This window comes from Podarcis bocagei (genome assembly GCF_964188305.1).
Source record: "Podarcis bocagei genome assembly, chromosome: 5".
NCBI lineage: Eukaryota > Metazoa > Chordata > Lepidosauria > Squamata > Lacertidae > Podarcis > Podarcis bocagei.
This window is the reverse complement of record NC_138129.1, coordinates 82,929,795-82,952,666: the sequence shown is the minus strand read 5'-3', so window position 1 is coordinate 82,952,666 and position 22,872 is coordinate 82,929,795. Positions and strand designations below refer to the sequence as shown.

The 22,872-nt window shown below is 42.9% G+C and overlaps 1 long non-coding RNA gene across 1 annotated transcript in view; it reads right to left on the bottom strand.

The window, feature by feature from the left end:
- The window catches only part of LOC308587441, a 36,133-nt gene extending 13,676 nt beyond the window's left edge, over positions 1-22,457 (bottom strand). The window contains exon 1 of the long non-coding RNA XR_014008385.1: positions 22,247-22,457. This is a non-coding gene — a long non-coding RNA (uncharacterized lncRNA). The remainder of the gene's footprint in view (positions 1-22,246) is intronic.
- Positions 22,458-22,872: the final 415 nt, after the last annotated feature.

The window sequence follows — 22,872 nt, the reverse complement described above, 5'->3', positions numbered from 1 at the left end:
AGGTCTGGGAGAAGAGGAATGTTTTTGCCTGGTGCCTAATATTGCAACTGTGGTGGGAAGCCATTGTGTTAATAAAAGACTATTAAACACTGTTCCTTCTGTCTCATGCTGGTCAATATACTGAATCCAAGAGTTTCTAAAAGCACAGATCATGCACCAGTAAGCCACCATGTAGTCTGTGGAGGAACGCTGCATATATGTTTATGTTCATGTTATTTTTTTTTTTTTGAGGGAGGGGGTGTTCTGTGACTGTGACTTTAAAGGTTTGAGGCTGTGTACTATTCAAAATGTTGCAAGCCTGTGCAGCGGTAGATCAGATGACAGGTTCTGACAGTGGAGAGAGAGATGATTGCTTAAAAATCTTATTAGATGGGGCGTGGATCAGGTAAATTCAATCTGATTGGTCTGGGTGACAGCAGACTGATTGGCTGGAGGTTAGTGTCAGTGGGAGTAAACCGTCAGTGAGAGAGACAGTTGTCTTTAGCACTGGCATCCATCTCATGCCTAAGTCTACTATACATGCTACTATGAGGTTCTGAAGGCATTCCTGGTGGTAGCTGAAAATCGGAGGAAGGCACATACCTAAATCTGTGATGATACAAAGAGAGGTTGACGGAGCTGTTGTCCCTGACATAGCCGTAAAAATCAGCTAGAATTATGTCTGTTCTTTTAGCTTTGCTTTTAGCTGTGGGGGAATTGTGCTTGCTATGATTCCCTAATTGCCTGGCCATCTGATGAGCTTCTCTGTTCTGCAAACAGCAAGCATAAAACATCCACACACTACTTGTGCCAAATGTTTTCCGCGTGGGGACCCTCAAGTGTGCTTTCCGATTATTCCAGTGCTCCCGTTGTCAGAACTTATGGCAGCATCTGAAATTAAGGTGCTTGCCAAAAAAAAAAAATTAGCGTGGGAGTGAGAGGACAAACTTCTGTTTTTCGCAGGGGAAATTGTGTTTCTAAGTATCTTGTAAGCCTTTATCCCTTCAAGATGTTGCTTGCAGGTTATTTATACAAAGTGTATCAAGAACGCTGTATTCCTGCATCAGACTTCAATGTGTACATTAGATAATGGAGCCCAGGAGGCATAATGCTCACAATGAAACTTTGCTCATTTTCTCTGGGCAGTCAAGCAGATGCTCACAAGATATTGCACCTTCTGCCTCTAGGAACTGCAGCACCTCCTAATCAAATTTTAAACTGGCGTTTCCCAAGGGCCCGCAAATAATCTTGAAGAATAGCACACATGACCACTTGTTTCTAAAACTTACTTGGGTAGTAAAACGCAGCGCTCCCAAAATGAAGCTGCTTGGTAGCCTTATTGCTGTAGTTGCCTCTCTTTCCACATTTTGGATGACCCTGAGCAGTCATCCAAAAAGGCATGCAGATAATAATAATAATAATAATAATAATAATAATAATAATAATAATAATAATAATAATAATATATTTAATGTGATTTGTTCATATTAACCTTGTCCATAGAGAGATAATGCAGATTCTGTTGGGCAATAGCATCAGATTAATGCTATTGCAAGGACTCTAACTCTTCAAGGTGCAACAGAAAATGCTATTTTAATTTATCTAAACCCTAGGTAATAAGTTTATAGATTTCCGTTTCGCTAGTAAAGAGGCCAGAAGAGAGATATTGCTAGAGCTATCTTTGTTTTTAACAGGCTGCTCCTCTGTATTGGTGTGATAAAACTAGCATTTAATAACAGCTTGAGGTTTTTCTGTCAAATGCTTTTGCTTTAAGCAGTGTCTTAAGATGTGATCACCTGGTATAAATTTGGAAGTGACTGTGAGGAACAGATTGAACCAGAAGGTGGCAGTAATGGGGTCTCCCCTATGGTTTTAGAATCAGAGAAGCCATTGATACCAGAAAAGTGAAAGGACTGATTGAAAAGTGAATTCAAATTATTAATATACAGTGGTGCCTCGCAAGACGAAATTAATTCGTTCCGCAAGTCTCTTCGTCTTGCGGTTTTTTCGTCTTGCGATGCACGGTTTCCCATAGGAATGCATTGAAAATCAATTAATGCGTTCCTAGGGAAACCGCTTGCCAGGCTGGCGGTGCGGAGAAGGGCTTTTCTCCGCACCGCAAGCCTTCAGGACAGGTACGGGAACAGAGGGGAAGGCGCGCAGCGCTTTCCCTCTGTTCCTGGGGCTTGCGTGGGAGGAGGGTTTTTCCTCCCCGCCGCCAACATTCAGAACAGCATTCTGAATGTTGGCGGTGGGAAGGAAAACCCTCCTCCCACCCCAAGTCTTCAGGAAAGCCATCCGATGCCGCGCGGCGGGAGGAGGCGTTCCCCCCCCGCCCGGCATCGGAGCTTCGTTCCGATGCTGCGCGGCGGGAGGAGGCGTTCCCCCCTGCCCAGCATCGGAGCTTCGTTCCGATGCCGCGCGACGGGAGGAGGCGTTCCCCCCCCACCCGGCATCGGAGCTTCGTTCCGATGCCGCGCGGCGGGAGGAGGCGTTCCCCCCCGCCCGGCATCGGAGCTTCGTTCCGATGCCCCGCGGCGGGAGGAGGCGTTCCCCCCCCCGCCCGGCATCGGAGCTTCCTTCCGATGCCGCGCGGTGGGAGGAGGCGTTCCCCCCCCCCGCCCGGCATCGGAGCTTCGTTCCGATGCCGCGCGGGGGGGGAGGAGGCGTTCCCCCCCGCCCGGCATCGGAGCTTCATTCCGATGCCGCGCGGGGGGGGAGGAGGCGCCCCCCCCGCCCGGCATCGGAGCTTCGTTCCGATGCCGCGCGGCGGGAGGAGGCGTTCCCCCCCCGCCCGGCATCGGAGCTTCGTTCCGATGCCGCGCGGTGGGAGGAGGTCCGAGGACAGTGGGGAAGACGCGCTGCGCTTCCCCGCTGTCCCGGAGATTTCCCTATGGGCTGTCGTCTTGCGAGGCAAGCCCATAGGGAAATTCGTTTTGCGAAGCGCCTCCAAAACGGAAAACCCTTTCGTCTAGCGGGTTTTCCGTCTTGCGAGGTGTTCGTCTTGCGGGGTACCACTGTACCTTTATCCTGCAAGGTGTAAGGGCACCGTGTTGTTTTTTTAGATGGCCAGAGGTAGTGATTACTGCTAGATTCACTACAAGGCTCAAAAACCAGCTTTGTGAAGGAGTCAAGAAAAGAAATAAACCCCAAACAAATCTTCTCCGTTCAATTCTAGTTTATTGCTAAAGAACATTTATTAGTTTGCTGTACCTTATAATATCTGGAAACATAGGTGTTCTGAGGCATAATCAGAAGTTATCTGAAATACTGACACTCCCTATCTCCCTTAAATAGCACCAATATGGCAAGTTTGCATGACAGAGGCAAAATATTTCTGTAGACATATAAATACATACCCAGACTACTCACTTTCACAAACTTTTGTAACTTGGATCTCTGCCTCATAAAAAATACATCATTGATAAAATGTATTTTACATCAGTGAGTGGGTAGGTAAATTCTTACTGTTTTGAATAGTATCTTGGTATCTTGGCTTTTCTATACCAAACAAGGTCTTCAATTTGCCACATAGAAATAATAAAAAGTAACACATGAAAATGCAGTAGTAGTAAATAAAAAGGTTTCTATACAGTATACAGATACCTTTGTAATAAAAAAGGTTCAGAGAATTCTAACTCAAAAATATGAAAACAATAACCAGTTTTTCCTCATCTCTCCAACACTGTAACAACACACTGTAAGTATTATTATAATTCATTTCCGACTGTATTCATTTATTGCCCCATGCCCCAAAGCAGCTGCTCTGTAGTTGACGTAATTATAAATTGGTAAAACTCACGTTGAACCAATCTGTGGTTGATACTGTTTGCATGTCCAAACAGAGGTAGGAAATACTGGCCTTTTACAAGGCCATTTTCCTGGGTGGAGAGTACTGGAGCCATGTTTATATTACCTCTTCCTTTATAAATTAATATACAAGCTGAACTTTGGGCAGCAAGCAATGACCCATTAGCGAGGGCTAGGCTTTTAAGTAGCATCAGATTCAAAGGCAAACAGCATATCCTGTCTCCACCTTGTCCCTTCTCAGCAGCTAGCTGCAAAACCTTCATCTGCTGGCTACATTTCAAAATGTCAGACTATTTCTCCCTGGCCCTGTATCCAGGCAGGTGGAATATGCAGTAGCCAGCAGGCACCAGCCACCAGTATCTGTTGAGAAAGTACCGTATTTTTCGTTCTATAGGACGCACTTTTCCCCCTCCCAAAATGAAGGGGAAATGTGTGTCCTATGGAGCGAATGCAGGCTTCAGGAAGCTATCCGCAAGCCTTTCTTTATTTCCCCCCCTAAAAACTAGGTGCGCCCTATGGTCCTGTGCACCCTATGGAGCGAAAAATACTGTATCTTTAGCTATCAGCTAAGCAAACAAAAAAAACAAAACCTAGAGGGAGGAGAAATTATTTATTAAATTTGTATTTAATAAATTTGTATTCCTCTGCAGATTCCAGGGCGGTTCACAACATAAAAACCACAAAATGCATAATAGGAACATGAACAAAACAATTAGGGCCTTGGATGATGATTGCAGGGTCCATGTAGGTCCATACAGAGGGAGCCTGTCCTTGAGATACTGCAGTTCTGAGCCATTTAAGGCTTTATAGGTAAAAACCAGCAGCCAGGACAATCAAGTTAGGACAGGTGTATAACCTGTTGCTGATAACCTTAACAATACAAAATCAAAATGTACAAATGTACATATTAATTCCCATGTTACTTAACGGCTGCTTCTGAGTTTTTTGGGGGAGAAAAAGGCTCATATCTCCAACATGTAACCAAAACATTTAACAAGTGGAAGAGGACAATTGACCAGAGGGTAAGAGAGAGGGTAAGTTGTTGGCAGCACAGGATAAGAGGATGTCGATTTATTGCCACTTACAAGCAGTAAGCACAGTTTGCCATCTGCCTAAATATTTTCTGGTTGCAAAAAATAGACTGAAATGCCGGCTATTAAAAATGAATTTGACAAGTTTCCACTCATAAATGTTCTTCTGAATGTTCAGAGTTTTTCCACTTACAATATTAATGGAATACTGCATTTTCCACAAATTGTTATTTGAATTATTTAGCAATTTCCCCCCTCTCTCACACTCTTTGGGTCTAATAGCAAGCTATTATCTGCAAGTAAACAGTGTCTTGGTGTTTAAGTGTTTACGTATGAGTGGTCAGATAAAATAGACTTTATTGGTTCAATATTTTTGCCTGTGCTTGGGGGAATAGTAGCCCAAATAAAAATATAACCTTTTCTGTAACATTAATTATTTGTGATGTTATTTCAACCCAGTTCTGGGGAGCTGCAAAGGTCTGCTTTGAGTTGCTCTGTTAGTTAAATTGTGTCTGGCCTACTTAATGCCCCAAATATTTGTAGTGCAATATTGTAGAAGGCAAAACAAGAAAATAAGCCAAATATTTCCCAGATGAAGATGGACTTCAAATGGTACTATAAAGAATGCCACCTATTTCTGTGACTGGTACTTTTATTTCCTAAAAAAAAAAAAAAATTCCTCTATTTCCTCCAAAAGAAAAGAAAAAAGGTTGAATTTACACAATAACCTAATAAACCTCTTGTATCATGACACGTCACCTTTCCTAGATTCCTTACATTTAATTCAGCTTCTGCTAACCTACCTTCACAAAGGAGCCTTCAAAGCAACATAGTTAAACAAGAAAACAGTCTACATTAATCATTCCCGTCTACTGAGTCATACACAGCAATGGCCCTACTTGGCGCTGAGGTTTTTGTAATACGTAAGAGGCATAAGCAGCCAGAAAAAATTGGGTCACCATGTTGAGATTACTTTGTTGCTGGCATAGAAGGAGCAGGTGGAATTGTAATATCGCCCCAGGCACTTTGAGGCTGGAACTTCCAGTGGCCATGTGGCCCCCAGCTCAGGGCTTTTGAAAGAAAGAACTCTCAGAGAACCCCATGGCCATCCTCAATGTGTGTGTTTTGGAGTGATGTTTGGCACTAGCACTACCACCAGGAGCTAATGCTAGTGGTGCAAGGTGTTCCTCCACAGGGCGCCAAGCCAAGGAGGCACAAAACAACAACAACAACAATCCTGTATTTATATGGGTGTCTACTCAAAGTTATGCCCTGGTCAGATGGGCAATTCAGTTGCCGTACCTATGATATAGTGAAATTGAGAGCATGCGCAGAATGAAAGGCTATCCATCTTGGTCATAGAATTATAGAATTGTATAGTCAGAAAGGACCACAAGGATCAGCTAGTTCAACCCCCTGCAATGCAGGAATCCTTGTGCCCAACATGGGGCCTGAACCCACAACCCTGAGATTAAGTGTCTCATGCTTTGTCAACTGCGGAGAGCATTAAAATAAGAAATATTTAGGGAGCACCAAATGTTGTCCTCGCTCTGGGTGCCATTTTGCCAAAGTCTGCCCCTGATGCTGAGCTGGCAGAAGAAACTTAGGTCTCCCAGACTCAGTCTCATCTGTTTCCAACAGTGGTTAGCTATACACTTATCCAAACCCTGAAGTAAGGCATGATGGAGATGTTTGGTTCCTGCTGTTCCTTGTTCCCTGCTGATGATCATCAAAAGCATACCGCTTCTGAACATGCAGTTTCAATTTAGTTGTCATCTTTCCTTCCAACAATGAACTCAGCTGCTGCAGCCAAAATGAGGCCACTGAGAAACAAGAGGGAAGTATGAGCATGCTCAGAAGAACCCCAAGGTTCCCAGAGGTACAAACAATTAGGATGAAATCCTAAGAGGGCAAAACATACACAACACAAAACCCCACCCTAAAAATGCCAAAGGAAGACAGCAGGTTTGGTGGCCACAGAATGCTGAGTGTCTGCTTGGTGAGAAAATAGAAAACTGGAAATTGGGAGGGGAAGTAGAACATAGTATCTTGAAAATGCAGCTTGGCTTTTGGGGTGAATCACTGAACAGGAGCACTCAGAATTGCAACATTTTGTTGCAGGTCCCACTTGTTCCCAATAATAGCAAACTCAGGTTGTGAAGTGCCTATGATTTTGGAAGTGAAGCAGGGCCGCCCAAAGATAAAGTGCTGGTTTTGACGTACTGAGGGAACTCCCTAGGCAAGCAGGATTATATAAGTATATAAATCAAAATGACTTAAACAATAGAAAACCCCAAAGCTGCCTGACTATAACTTTGCCAGTCTGTTGCCTTCCATATGTTTTGGACTACAACTGCAATCAGCCTCAGCCAGCACACCTTGCTGGCAGAAAGCAGGCAGGCTATGCAAGTCTGTAAATTAAATCTTTTGATGAGAATGGTTCGAGCAGAGAATTTTAGCTGAAAACAAGACAAAACCAATCCAAAGAAGGAAAACGGGGGATGGAGGGAAAAGAGGAAACTCACTTTTTCATGCTGACAGATTGTATGATGTGTCTTAGAGAAGGAGTGAGATTATATCTGTCCTGTTTTAAGAGCAGTGTCCTGTCCCCCCCCCAACTTTTTCTCTTTCTCCAGAAGTGTGGGCCCTCCTCCCCTATTTAGCTGTAAAAACTCATATTTGCATTTGGCAGCCTCCTACTGTTTTATAGCCCAGCCAGCAGAGGCCTTGGGATGGCGGAAGGGGAGGAAAATCACGTTTTTTATTCTTTTCTTACTCCTGAAACTTTCCTCTCCCCGAGAGGCCTGAACAAAACTACTGAACAAAGCTCCTTCTCAGGAGTCCTGGATAGGAACACTCCACTTAGCAGATGGGAATACACTGTTAAGTCCCACGTCTCATGACTAATAGCCATTGGTCGACCAAATTCATGCAGAAGATAGGTCTCTCTGTTCTTAGTGCTATCTGTACCACTGACTCTCACATTCGCAACATCTGGGGCAAGGAAGTCCATCAATTAATTAAGGGGCAGTTTACACACTGGGGTGTATAATTTGCAGTGGAGCAAGGCTTGGGTTGGTGCATGTTGAACAAGGTGCATGAACAGGTGTACGCGTGTCAACTCTTTTTTTTAATAAAATTTTTATTGGTTTTTCAAAGTTTTTATAAACACAAACAATACACAATACAAACAAACAAACACACAAACAAACATGTATAATTTCATATCCCTTTTTCTTAAACCTTACTTCGCCGACTTCCCCATACCTCCCCTTTCTACATCCCAATTTCCAAAATTATTTCAGCAAATCCTAACACTTAGTTTTATCAAATTTTTCCCTTATTCTTTTCTTTTACTTAATCTTTTACCGCTGTAATCCCCCTTTTTCCCTAAAACCTCGACATTTTAGCACTCATTAATTTTACAATGTTTCTTAAGATAAACTTTGAATTTCTTACAATCTTCTTCCGCCGTCTCTTTCCCCTGGTCACGGATTCTGCCGGTCATTTCAGCCAGTCCCATATAGTCTATCACCTTCATCTGCCATTCTTCCAGAGTGGGTAGATCTTGAGTCTTCCAATGCTTTGCGATGAGTACTCTTGCTGCTGTGGTGGCATACATTAAAAATGTTCTATCTTTCTTTGACACCAATTGGCCGACAATGCCCAAGAGAAAGGCCTCTGGTTTCTTAGGGAAGGTACATTTAAGTACCTTTTTCATTTCATTATATATCATTTCCCAGAAAGCCTTAATCTTCGGGCACGTCCACCAAAGGTGATAAAAAGTACCTTCAGTTTCTTTACATTTCCAACACTTATTATCAGGCAAATGGTAGATTTTTGCTAGCTTGACTGGGGTCATGTACCACCTATAAATCATTTTCATAATATTTTCCTTTAAGGCATTACATGCCGTAAATTTCAAACCGGTGGTCCACAACTGTTCCCAGTCAGCAAACATAATGTTATGACCAACGTCCTGTGCCCACTTAATCATAGCTGATTTAACTGTTTCATCTTGTGTATTCCATTTCAGCAACAAGTTATACATTCTAGACAAATTCTTAGCATTGGGTTCTAACAATTCTGTTTCTAATTTTGATTTCTCCACCTGGAAGCCAATTTTCCTGTCTTGTTTATAAACCTCCATTATTTGATAATAATGGAGCCAATCTCGTACTTTGGTCTTCAATTTCTCATGACTCTGTAATTTCAAGTACGCGTGTCAACTCTTAGGTGTCTGTCCTATGTGGGCACATGAAAGTCATGCCAGATGTGGTGGGGATAGACCCCTGCCTGGACCCCAGAGCTGCTGCCAGCAGTGACAGGAGAGTGTACAAGCTCTGTAGGGAAGCATCAAACTCAGAAATCTTCACATATGATCATTTTGTCATACGGTGCAGTTGTACATTAATCCACCCCCCAACAGAAATGCACCCAGTCTGAAGTTGACTCACTGCCTACCAATCCAAGATTGTCATGCCTATTAATATTTGCCATAAGTATGCATCTATAATTTATATACATTCTGGAGATGTGTACGTCATATTTAATTACAGTGGTACCTTGGGTTAAGTACTTAATTCGTTCCGGAGGTCTGTACTTAACCTGAAACTGTTCTTAACCTGAAGCACCACTTTAGCTAATGAGGCCTCCCGCTGCCGCTGCTGGAGTACGATTTCTGTTCTCAACCTGAAGCAAAGTTCTTAACCTGAAGCACTATTTCTAGGTTAGCGGAGTCTGTAACCTGAAGCATATGTAATCTGAAGCGTATGTAACCTGAAGCATATGTAACCCAAGGTACCACTGTAAATGCCTTCTCATAATAATGTTTTGCCTCTGATCAAGAGGTATGGAATTGGATCCTGGTGAATCATCAAACTAAATTGGAAGGGGAGCGGGGAAAGCATTTTGTACAAGAACCTGCAAAACGAAGGATGCTTGTCACTGGCTGCCCACAGTATTGTCTAGTGAGTAGACAATAGTGAGCAAGATGGACTAATGGTCTGACTCAGCGTAAAGCAGCCATCTGTGTCTCAGTTGTAGAAGATAACCATATAGGTAGGGGTATACGTCCCTAGGTATGTATGCATAACTCCCATGTCACAATCTGAGGTATTTGGGTTTTCCCTAAATCTTACATTTAAGTGAAGATGCCGTATAAGGAAGAAAGGTCAAAGCTTCAAAAAGCAGGCCCCTCATACTTAATATGCTAGCTAGAATAGAGAGATTTCCCCTGAGGGACCAGCGCCCCAGTGTGATATGAGACCTGTTCAATAAGCCTTGTGTTGCTGTTTCACACGGGAGAGAAATGACTAAGGGTTGTTAGGAAACCAGTCACCAGATTGCTAGTTAAGAGAGAGTATTAATAATTGAATGTCATTAACAGTTATGTGAATCAGAGTAATAAGGGCCAGATTGCAACTGAGGCCTATTACAATTTGTGTGGGGAAACAACTGTGTTGTAATAACCCACATGAAAAAAAATGTAATTATAATGTTGGGAGTGTGTTATAAATCCATGTTATAGACACTGGTTATGCTAGTCACAGTGAAAATAATATTTCACTCAGGGAACAGCACACTGGAGTGATAAGCGGTTGTTTGATAAGCCCCAGTATTGTGTACCCTTGAGTACTCGCTGAAAAAAAGCACTGCTTTGCGCTTTGGTGAATTTGTCCCATGATCCACAACTGAAGAATCTTAGGAGTTTCTCGAATGTGCTGAGGGACTCATTTGTGCTTCTAGAAGAGGAAGAGAAGCTGGGTGGCTTGGAGACAAAGTAGTTCCACCTTAGCAGCAGCTGCACCAATCAGTTTGGGAGGTTGGGCTTCAGCTATTTAGCATCCCAGAGTGTCAGTCCAGAATACATCACCACATTAATTTTCAGTACTGAGACAGCAGTATTCCCAGTCCCTACAATTTCACACTTTGTTCAAAACTAAGCCAGCTGCTCTCCGCTTTGCGGACACATGCAAAGTCCGCTGGTCCTTCCCCAGCTGATACATTGCCTTTCCCAGTTACCGGCATGTTTTGGGTAAACAAAGAGGAAAGGAAGTAGAAGCCACTGTGTTCAAATGCCCCTGTCAAGTAAAGGGCTACAACAGGGGCACGAATGCCTGACATACAGATCATAGTCAACCTTTTGATCATCTGTCATTTTGTTATAAGAAAGCAAGCCATCCTTTACCACTGTTTAAAATAGCCCCGGAGGAAGTCAAGCATTAATCTTAACCTCAAACACATTGAGCCTTGCATTTCCTCTCAGGCCCTAGAATGTGCTATCTGGTTTCCCACACCTCAGTCCTGCTAAGTTTAGTTCCTTCAGGCCAGCTGCTAAGGAAGGAAAATTGAGAAAAAAACACAATGCTTCCGATGGATATAGCATTGCATTGCCTGGAGCTGTCTTGTTTGTTTCTCCTTTCCCTCAGAAATGTCTACAGATGTCCATAGAGAAGAATGGCATGCAATTTTGTTTTACTTAAATGGCCTAAGAAAAACGCTTCACAAATGCAACGAATGAATACTAGTTTATTTAATTTCTCAAGTGAGGAGCTGCTGACCTGCATACTTTCAAATAAGTAATTTGACATTCAAACATTTAGCAGTGGTCAAGAGAATGCTCATTGGAGTATGTGTTAATCATATATTAAAATTAATGCACAGCTAGCATGGTGAACAATCACAGATTTTTCCAAATGTGCTTAATGGTATAGTCCTGTGCAGACATTAAATTAAATTGTGGATGAAGGGAAACAATTACTGTAGAAGCAGGCCCCACTACATCTGCAACCCTAGGAACATCCATTAATTATAATAGTTGCATAAAGGTCTAGGTGTGTACAGTGGTGTAGCGTGGGGGGTGCAGGGGGGGCCGGCCGCACCGGGCGCAACATCTTGGGGTTAGGGTTAGGGGGCGCAAATCCACGGGTTAGGGGGCGCAAATTACTTGCCTTGCCCCGGGTGCTGACAACCCACGCTACGCCACTGGGTGTGTAGACCCCCAATGCACATCGGAACTTATTGTGTGATCTGCATGCTGCATTTTTACTGGTGATGGATAGGCAAGTTGGGAGTCCATGCTTAATCCTTATGCAGACAGTATGACCAATGTGTGAATGTTGGGTGTATGCTGCCACAATTGTAGCCCTGCCCCTCCATGCTTACTGAATGCACAGAACTATTGTCTCCATAAAGTAAATACATTTTGCGCCTCTGTGACAGCATACCCTTGAAACACATCATCAGCATTCGCCATGGAAGGGACCATTAGAAAGCTGAGAGAGAGAACGATAATTGGTTGTGTTTGAAAAAAGCTGTGGCCTTTCATCTGATAGAAAGCCTCTCCAAGTGTCCCACAGCTAGCCCAAGACATTTTGCTGCTTGAGGTGAAGGACAAAATGGCACCCACTTCCCGGTCCACTTACAGAAATTGTGTGGGTCGGCAACTGAATCTTATTTTAACACTGGTCACAGGAAAACACCCTCCACTGCAGAGTTTTTCCTTTTCCTAGATGGGCTACTTTCCCAGGCTAACAAGCCCCACCTGCCCTTCACTTCCCTCTAGAGCACAAGCAGAAACCACCTTCATGACCGTTGGACCTACTGTTGGTATCGCCTGCTCAGTACACCTTGTCTTCACATGCAGGAGAAGTCCCTAATGCCCTGAGGGTTTAAGACCTGGGGTGTGACCAGAGGTGCCATCCCTCCCCCAACACCCCATACACTTTCTCCCAATACATGCATTTTTGTACACATTTTTGGGTTGGAGAATCACATCACAAAATTTGTAGAAGTGTGAATTTCCAGGAACAGCTCTATTTCGGTTTGCATGTTTCAGGAAGTGTGAACTACAGTGGTACCTCGGGTTACAGACGCTTCAGGTTACAGACGCTTCAGGTTACAGACTCCACTAACCCAGAAATAGTACCTTGGGTTAAGAACTTCACCTTCAGGATGAGAACAGAAATCTCAGGGCGGCAGCGGGAGGCCCCATTAGCTAAAGTGGTACCTCAGGTTAAGAACAGTTTCAGGTTAAGAACGGACCTCCAGAACGAATTAAGTTCTTAACCTGAGGTACCACTGTAGTTGAGTTTCACATTAAAATGCAATCCAAAGTTCTCTCCCATCCCTAAACACACACACACACACACACACACACACACGCTCCTCTGAAAGCTGTATGTGCTTTCGCTTGCTACTGTGCAATGGCCCATTCATATAAAAAGAAAAATGACCTTGAGCTTCATCCTGACTTAATAGATAAAATCAAACAGTAATGTGTTCAGTGCCCCATGCTCCCTTTAGGGCAAAGAAAATTTTCTGCCACCCCTCAATTCCTCCAGCACACAGGCTAAGCACTTTCCCCTCTGTCAGTTTTAACGTATATTTAGCATTATAGACCATGACTGAACAAAACAAAAAACCACCCACTGAAAAGACAATTTCCATGTAATGAACAGGTTTTACAACATAATTAGATGGAGCTATGCTACACAGAGGCCTTGACAGGTGCAGTAATTTAACCCATATATATGTGCACATATATAGCAAGGTATCCCATATTAAGCATAAATTACCTCTTTGGAAAGAGAGCTGTTGAAATGGTTTCTGTAGCTCTACGAAGGGCCTTATTCCTGCAGTAGAATTTTTATAGTTGCCGTTAAATGAATGTACATTATCAATCTTACTTTTTCATTTGTTCTAGAGGTCTCACCTTTCTTTAGCATTCCTGTAACGTTGCACCCTTTCACCACTTTTTGAGACCTGCTGTTTAATGTAGATTTTATTCAAATATAATGTAATAAATTATGTGGTAAATAAAAATGTCCTTACTAATTCTTAACTATGTTTGTTAAGGGCAGGTTGGGCCCCCAAATGGTTCAAAAATTGATAAGTTGAACTGGAAGAAAAGTGTAGTGTGCTTTTAAATTCTTGTTCATGTAGCTGGATTAAATTCAAACTGGCCATGAGCGATAGCTAATGGACAAAAGTTGTGGTCATTGTTTGATTCTGGGCTTCTATGATGTGCCATTTGCAATTAGAGCACTTGGTGACACAGGGCTACTTTTTCATATCACCCATGTACTAAAATATACGGTAAAATATTGTGAGTAAATGAGCCCCAGATTGCAGTCATAATTAAGATATATAGCCCTGAAAAAGACACGTGTATAAACAAGATACTTCTGGATCCTTCCCTAGCCTAAAGAGGTCTTTCTAGGGGATAGTAACAAGTGTTGATGCTTTTCATGTGATATTTTATAGACTGGCATAACTTTCTGCTAAGGACAGTGATTTATGCTTAAATCCAGTGATATTTTTCTAGAAAAAGAGGTGCCGGAACTCCCCTTGTTCTCTTATAATGGCAATGAGGCCCACCTGAGAGGTGCGGGAACTGAGTTCCGGTGAGTTCTGGCTTTAAAAAAGAGAGGCCTGCTTAAATCAATCCAAGTTCACTTTGTTGGGCTTATTCCCATGTGTGTGTGGAACAGCCACCTTAAGAGTCAAGGGGCATTTCCAGACCTGTTTGTTGAGCATTCATCTTGATCCAGAGGCACCAACTCATGGTGGCCAACTCTTAGTTCCCCCAATATTTTTAGGGGGTGCAGCTCCCTAATGTTCCAAAAAATCAGGGGGCAGAGGAGGTCGAGCATGGAGCCAAACGCAGTGTGGCTTCCGTGGCTGGCTCCTCCTCTTCCTGCCACAGAGGGGAAGGAGGGTTGAAGCAGCCCCCTGCTGGTGGTGGTGGCATGAGGAGGAGGAGCCATCACCCACTGAAGCCATGCTGCCACCGTGTTCACCTCCACCCCCACATCCGTGCGAAATGGGTACTGCCAAGGTGTCATCTTATGTAGTGTACAAGGGCATGGTTGGATGGGAGCTGTCATCAACTTGTTCCCCAAATGCTTAATGTGTAAAACATGTATTGGTCTCCACCTGTCCATTGTGGTTTGACAAATGATGTTGCCAAGAGAGGGTGTGCTATTTTTGATACGGCATCTATTACATGCTTGACTGCAGCACATAACAGGCCCTATGAAATTTAAATCAGAGGTAATCTTTGTTACACATTGCTGATAGGCTCTCAACTGACTGTAATAATGGACGGCACTTCAATGATCACAATTTTAAAATATTATAGAAAAAAATGCAATGTGCATAAACATAGAGATCAGGGCATGCTGGTGTGTGTGTTGCCCATAAGGAATTCCCTATAATCAGCATATTAATTAAACAGCTTTCTGGGGGAGCGGAATACATTTTTGTTGTCCTTAAAATGTGCAGTACTATATAGTGCCTATAAAAAACTCTGGAAAGGATGCTGTTAAATAAATATCAGTACTATACTGGATTCCCTCTGCCAGAATGAGGTCTTTGCTTCATTTAAGTAGAGCAAGAATAAGAGAAGCACAGAGCTTTGAAGAAAGAGTAATTTTTAGCACTAATCACCCATTTAACTACTTTCAAAATTCCACGGAATTAGCTTTGAAATGTTAATGAGCACAGTATTTAGAACAGTCTAACTCCTTCCTATCTCAGTTTGTTTTGGAGTTTTGAAATCAGATCTGTTCATGGATGTCCAATATGTGTGTGAATGTATATAAGTACACATGCGCGCATGTGCGCGCGCACACACACACGGCTGTCTTTTAGGGCTGCTTATAGTCCTCAGGAGACAGCTTGCAAAAGCAAAATATAAAAGACATTAGACTCACCAAACAATTCGAAAACAGTTAGAAAACAGCACCTTTAAAAAGGCCAGAAACATTATGTATAAAGCTTATCATAAACCAAATTATAATCAGCTGTGTTAAAAACATCATTACTTAGACCCTTTAGGAAAGGGCAGCTGAAACGTGAGCTTTTCATGCCCTTTGAAGGCTTGCATTGTAGAGACCCTTGGCTTCCTTCTCTCTGTCCTGCTATTTGCTGGTGGTAGTCAGTCACCCTCTGCTCTTCCTTAGCTTCCCTTGCACCTTTCCTGAACCTTGCAGCCTTGGTGGAACACTGTTTCCCACTTTACAGTTAACAGCAGAACCGCACAGGATCAGACCAGCGTTTACTACGATAACATTTATTTCTGTGCACATTTTCCTTTCCTCCCATCAGATCTAGTGAACATCTATAAATAACCTCACTAAGACTCAATGAAGGCTTCTTTATATTGCCTGACCTGCAATGTTGAAAACCATTGGAGCTCAACATTATGTTTGCTGGAGCAATTACAAGTCACTTGAGCATAGAGTTGCTCTTCAGGGCAGTTCTGCCAACAATTATTTTCCTTCAGAGGCTAAGGCAGCAGAAGGGCAAGGGGAGAACAGTTACGATTTCTAGCATCCTTGCATGGGGCATTTAATGATATTTGCTAGTCTTATTAAGTTTGCTTACCACAGGTTGGTTAAGATAGATATTCTGTTAGTTCAGGACATTTTAGAAATTATGTGGTGGTCATACAAGCCCAGCATAGAATCCTGGGAACTGGACTTTGATAAAAGTGCTGGGAATTGTAGCTCTGTGAGAGGGGAATTACAGTTCCCAGGATCCTTTGAGGGAAATCTTGTACTTTAAGTGTATGGTGTGGATCTGCCCCATTGTATAACACCTCAAAGAGGACTTTATAGCTATGTATAAATTACCGGCTTAAAGTGTTCTTTCCCCTCAGTTTGCATTGAAGCTAGTTTGGGGAGAAACACATCAAAACATCCCTGGATGGGATGCAGAGTAAACGAGTGTGTGTACACAGCTTTTCTAAACTTTGTTTAGTCAGGATTGAATTTATGAAAAAAATAGGCATTTCTTTTAAAATGCTAGGGCTTCAGAATTATATTTAGAATATCTGTCTAGATGAAATGATGTAAGACGAACTAGCCTTTCCTGAATGGTTGTTAATGTTATGGGTTACCTCATCTTCTTCACCACTAAAAACCAAAGCCGGGAGCCATGTGGTGCTTGGAATACAAACATCAAACCCCACACACTACCATGATTTTCCATATTAGATCAGAAAAAGAGAGAAAGTGAACATCTTGTTAGTATTTCTGTTTTCCTCTTCTGCATCATTAAATGACCACGTAAATATTTTTAAGGGACTAAATCAGACCTTGACTTAACACGGAAAGCATCCTTCTTTCTGGGTCTGCCAGAAACTAAGAGAATGTCTGGAGATGCCAAGTTGACAGTCAGATCTGAGATAGAAAAGGTTAGCTTTTAGTCCAAAAGACAAGCATCCTCTTACTAACTTTGTTAATAGCTGCTGAATGGAGAACTCATGCATTCATGCAACTAGCATCCCATCTAGTTTGGCCCTCGATTATCAATGGTTCCCAAGAAATTCCTTAGGACAAAGTGAATCAACTGTAATTAGCAAAGCTGGTGGGGGAGAGCATTTGCTCCCTACAAACAACATGGTCCACAGGGGCAGGAGGTATGTTCAGCCCTTTCTTGAGTACAGCCAATTACTGTTGGCATCTGCCTGTCTTGAGAGACAATGGCGTGTGCGTTCAGCGGTGAAGTTAAACTGCTGGAGAATCATAGCACCTGCTGTACCTGCAGAGACTGGTAACCCATAACTGCTGCCTCCTGCATTGTTTTTGCTGCATTAACAGAACCAGGTGACCTCTGGGGCACAAGGCTTTCTAATGAATGGGTTTCTCCACATGGCAGCAGAGGTTTAGGAACACAGTCTTCCTTCTCCTAGATGGGCTGCCTTCCCAGGTTGAAGAGCCCCATCTGCCCCTCATTTTCCTCTACAGTATATGCAGAAACCACCTTCTTGACCCTTGGACCCACTATTGTTCTTGTCCGCTCAATCCACCAGAGCCTGTCTTTGCCTGCAGGGGCAGTCCCTAACTCACTGAGGGTTTGAGACACACCATTAAGGGAGGGGTAGTACTTCTGGTGGAAGACACATCGTACACTTTCTGGGATAGCTTATCCACCTTTGATCCCCACCCTGCACTCAACTCTCACCTGTAACTCCTAGAAGCTGTCAGAATGAGATAGTGGCCACACCCCGGGAAAGTTCTCTATACTTCATCTGTTTCAGGGTTAAACTATCTGAGACACCATTTATGAAAACAGCAATTATACTAGTGACTTTTAAGAAGGACATACCAAGGGGTAGGGGACATGGAAGGGAAATGTGTTTTGTACAAGACCCTGCAAATGAAGTACGGTATGTTTGTCACTGGCTGCCACAGTATTGTCTTGTGATGAGAAGACAATACTGAGCAAGATGGACTCAGCGTGAATCAGCCACCCAATTGTAGAAGATAAATCAATTGGGTGGAGTGTACATACATAGGTATGAATGTGCTACTCCCATGTCACAATTCAAGGCATTGGGTTTTTCCTGATTCTTACACATAAGTGGAGATGTTTTATAAGAAAGGGCGAGCAAAGCATCAAAGAGCAGACCCGCTCCTACTGATGTCAATCTGGTGTATTTTATAATTTACTTGCTCCCCGGGTATCCCTGAATCTTGTAAACCAGGTCATGCCCAATGTGATAGCATGTACTAAGTCGCAGAAACATTTGTTTTGCTTACTTCTTAAACGTTCATTTCGGTGTATCCAGTAAATGTGCATTATCATTTTCCCCTACATTGTTATCAACCATTTCTGAAAATACAAAGGAAGTAACTAGATAACTGCCTCAGTCTTTTGAGCTTTTGAACATGTTTTCCAAATTAACATGGCTCATTGGTTTGGAAGGAAATGCTGTATACTTCAATGTTTAATCCATGACGGATGATGAAAAGCTGTTCCTTGTGGAAATGAACAATCATCTGTTTTGATTATTGTTTTCCATTGTGTACATTTTATGCTGAATAACAAGGCCATGGTAATTGTACATACGGCACATGAAACACATAGGTTTCTTTGGGCATTTGGTAGCATCATCCTTCCTTTGGAAAACCGCATGATTTTGATGATGTTGGTTAAATTAAAGGAAGTGCAGAAAATTGAGTAAGTTCTTAGACGTTTTGATGCAGCCTGCAGTGACTTGTCAGGCGGTTTCCTGGAGGTTAATAGGCTTCTGCCACTGAGTATGAGGCAGTATTCAGCATAGGCTGCTGATGCCAATGCTTGTATGCCAGATACTCAGCAGCCATGTGCCGCTCCTGTGCCTCTGCAAATGTCTTGTAGCTGCCGTTCTCTGTGTTCCCTCCCTCCTTGATCACTACTTAAAACAGAAGCCTATTTTAATTCAAGCAAATCACTCCTTGAGCTGCTACTGTTTCACAATAAGCACCATGCTGGACCTTTTACATATGGAAGGTTTCAGTCTGGCTTGGTAGGAGCCAGACCAGTCTTAGAGATATAAAGAGCCCCAGAGTTTTAGTCCAGAGCTGCACTTAAACAGGAACTTTTAAGATCAACAGTTCTGTTTCCAAAGCAACACTCTTTATGGAACAGAAAAGTGTAATAACTCAATTTAGGGGCTGGAGGATTTACAATGTTGAAGTTAGAAAAAAGAACCTGTTGCTCTTCTCTGCTGGAGTTTTACTGGACGTATTACGTCATAACCTTAATCTGTAAATTCCTGCTTGTGTTGTTTGTTATAATACAAAAGGAAAGGCATCTAGGTGTATAATTTTATTTTATGAGTTGAATGCATTTTGAACAGAATCCTCAGCTTGGGCCACATTCACACATTACATTTAAAGCACTGTTATGCCACTTTAACAGTCATGGCTTCTCCCAAAGAATTCGGGGAATAGTATTTAAGGATGCCGTGTGTCATTAGGAGACTGCTATTTAATCTACGGAGCTACCACTCTCAGAGTGGGTTAACAAGCTCTCCTTCTTCCCAGGGAATTCTGGGAACCGTAGGTCTGTAGTCTCCTCTTTAGATGATAATGTGTAGATTTCACTTAACTTCAAATTGGGGTAAACTAACCCTGCTGCATTTCAGGGGCTTTCCCACTCATTCTGCTTAGGCCACTGTCTCAAGGTCTTGTCCTGACAGTATCACTGATTGCATTTGCATCTTACCTTTCATCTCAGGAGCACAAGAGGGCATATTTTGGGTACCTCTCATCCAGGCACCAACCAGAATTCAGGCATCCTTAGCTTCAGCAAGGTAACCACATCCTGTACCTTCAGACTGTTTTCTGGGCTGATACTTAAGATTTATTAACTGACTTTCCCTTAAAAACACTCAGAGCAGTACATAAGAAAGGCTAAAAAATCTGTAGAATTTAGCCTTTAATTTTCCACTAATATATGATGACAATGCAGAAAAACATTAAAGTAATCATCAGTATGTTCTTACTGGATCCTATTACTTTAAAGCAATCTAACAACTATTCAAGTGTGAAACAGTAATATTTCCTTCTTCCTTAGAGTTGCTCCTTTCAAATATGTCAAGAAACAAACTTTAGGTTGCACTGTCAAATTAACTCATAGAACTTTTTTTACAAGTGCACCAACATTGTAGGAAATTAATTTTTCCCCTATCCAACATATTTTCACTACTTTACTGGTAAAACAGTCACGTATCTTTGTGCTATCAGTTTGTAACAGTTTTCTCTCAATACCAGATACAGAGTGTACAAATTTGTCTATACCCTTGCATATTTACATGTATTGATTGACAGCTCAGTCTTTAAACTCCCCTTCCCGTCTTAGATATATAGCTCAGACTACTTCTTTTTATCTATTTGTAATTATATTCCATGTATGTGTGACAAAAGACAGATTCACATCTCATTCTTTGTTCTGTTTTCCCCCAAATTGGTTAAATCCCTAGTCACCATACATCATATTCTAAAGGTTTCCAATAGAAAATATCAAATTAAGACATATTTAAATGTTGGAGGGCTTCTTCTAAAATAGATCATGAAATAAATAGCAAAAGCAGCACTCCAAAAGCAGCATCTAAACTGATTTGGAGAACTGAAATGTCTTCACCGGGAATTGAAATCTAAGTAGCAATTGTGCTTTGCAGGCCTTTGGGCACTATTCCAAGGTTGCAGTACCATTGCTGAAAAAGCTCTGCTCTAGATAATCATAGATCTTACCTTAGAAGTCAAAGGCACCCAGAGCAAAGCATCCCCAGCTCATCTCAAAGAACAGGGAGAGGCATGTGATACTCGCTAAAGGTGCTGCACCCAGTCTCATTACACCAAGGGTGGCAAATCTGTGGCTTGCAGGCCAGATTCGGCTTTCCAAAAGTGTTTGTTTGGTGTTCCCTAAACCTCAACAATTGGACAGATTTTTAAATTTTTATTTTGTTTACTATATGAACAATTCATGTACCACTTAACTACCATAGTTTCTAAGCGGTTTACATAGAAATATTCCACTTAACTAGTCTCTAAGCAGTTTAGAAATAAATTTAATGTTTTTAAATTAAATATCCATTTCGCTGAATTTGCATCAGGGATTGGGAACTTTTTCCAGCCTGAGAGCCACATTCCCTTCTGGGGAGGCTTCTGAGGGCCGAATACCAGTGGTGGGCGGGGTCAGAGGCAAGTGTGGGTGGAGCAATGAATGCATATTTTACCTTTGCATAGTTTCTGCAAACATGCACATGCCCCTCTCTGTTCTTCATCCACACAAGCAAGAAGCATGGTCAACGTTCAAGGACGTATTCCAGCCAGGCAAAAGTATGTGTCTTGGGGAGAGTTGCAGAGAATCCTGGAGCACAGCATTTGACCTTCATGCTTGAGGCTCTTCACCCCTGGCTTACATAATGGTGGCATATCAAAACACCCCCATGAGATGGAATTATCCCTCTAGTCAGCAGCAAACCCACATGTTTTATGAAGGGAGGGAACACATCTACATGTACATTCCCTTGCAGATGCTGAGCTTCTTTTTCTTTTGAACTGAAAGGGAAGTCTGTGCATGCAGGAACTCCCTGTATCTACTGCAGTTTACATGAAACTCCAGACTGGGGCACACGGGTAGAACTAAATGTTAAATTTAATGCCATTGAGGTGAATGGCAGAAATGCCCGCCCTGCCAAGGGCGGGCATGCTCCTGAGGGGGGCATGGCACGGAGGGTGCCCTCCCAGGCGTAGGATAGCCGCTCGGGTGCCCAGAGTGGCGCGTTCACCCTCTATCCCATGGCGGAGCTGCCCATGGTGGACATTCGGTGCGCCACCTGCCCGCAACTCCCAAGCCTCCCCCAAGTTGTCAAAACGAAGGGGGAAGGGGGGAATGCTGCTGGCAAAGTGGCACAGCTCCCCCCCCCTCTTACCCCTAAGGCTCGGGGTAGGTTTGGGAGTCACAGGCAGGCGGTGCGCCATAAGTCACCCCCCACATGGAGGCCACCCGGGGCGTTCCGTCCTCCCTCCCTTCCTACGCCCCTGCCTCTAGTTCTGTAGAAATGGCAATGACAGATGGCTAAAGGCCTTACTGATAGGACCACGTTGGCACTTGATTCTGTTCTGAGTTGTTTTCTTTTGCCTTACCTTGTTTTCTTTACATCATCTGGGTGGCCTTTTCTTCAAGGACCAAGGTAAATCAAAATTCTCCCATCTCCCACTTATTTGGATTCCTGTGGTGACCTAATGGAATTTCCGGGGGGGGGGGGAATGCACCTACAGAATTAGCGGCGATTCCATTCTTGTCATCTATAGATACATTCCTTTCATTTCTCATCTGCTGTTTGGCGACGCAGCCCAATGCTGAACTTAAGGAGTGCAAACTGTCCAGCAGCTGCTAGTTAGTGGAACTGAGCTTCTGAACAATATTTTCCTGTTGTGGAAAAAAAAGAAGCCAGGCAGAGGTTTAGCAATGAGATTAGAATCAAAAATGTTTCCATAGTCGGTATCACAAGCTTTATCTCCTTCAGATTCCAACTATCGAGAAGGTGAATTGGGTGGATTATGGCACCCAGTCTGTCACAATACATGGCTCTAGGTAATGTGTGCCTGCAATCTGTGAGAAGACAGCACAGAATGCATAGAGCTTCCCAACCCACATGTTTTATGAAGGGAGGGAACACTTCTCCTTCTTTTGAACTGAAAGGGAAGTCTGTGCATGCAGGAACTCCCTGTATCTACTGAAATTTACATGAAACTCCAGACTGGGGCAC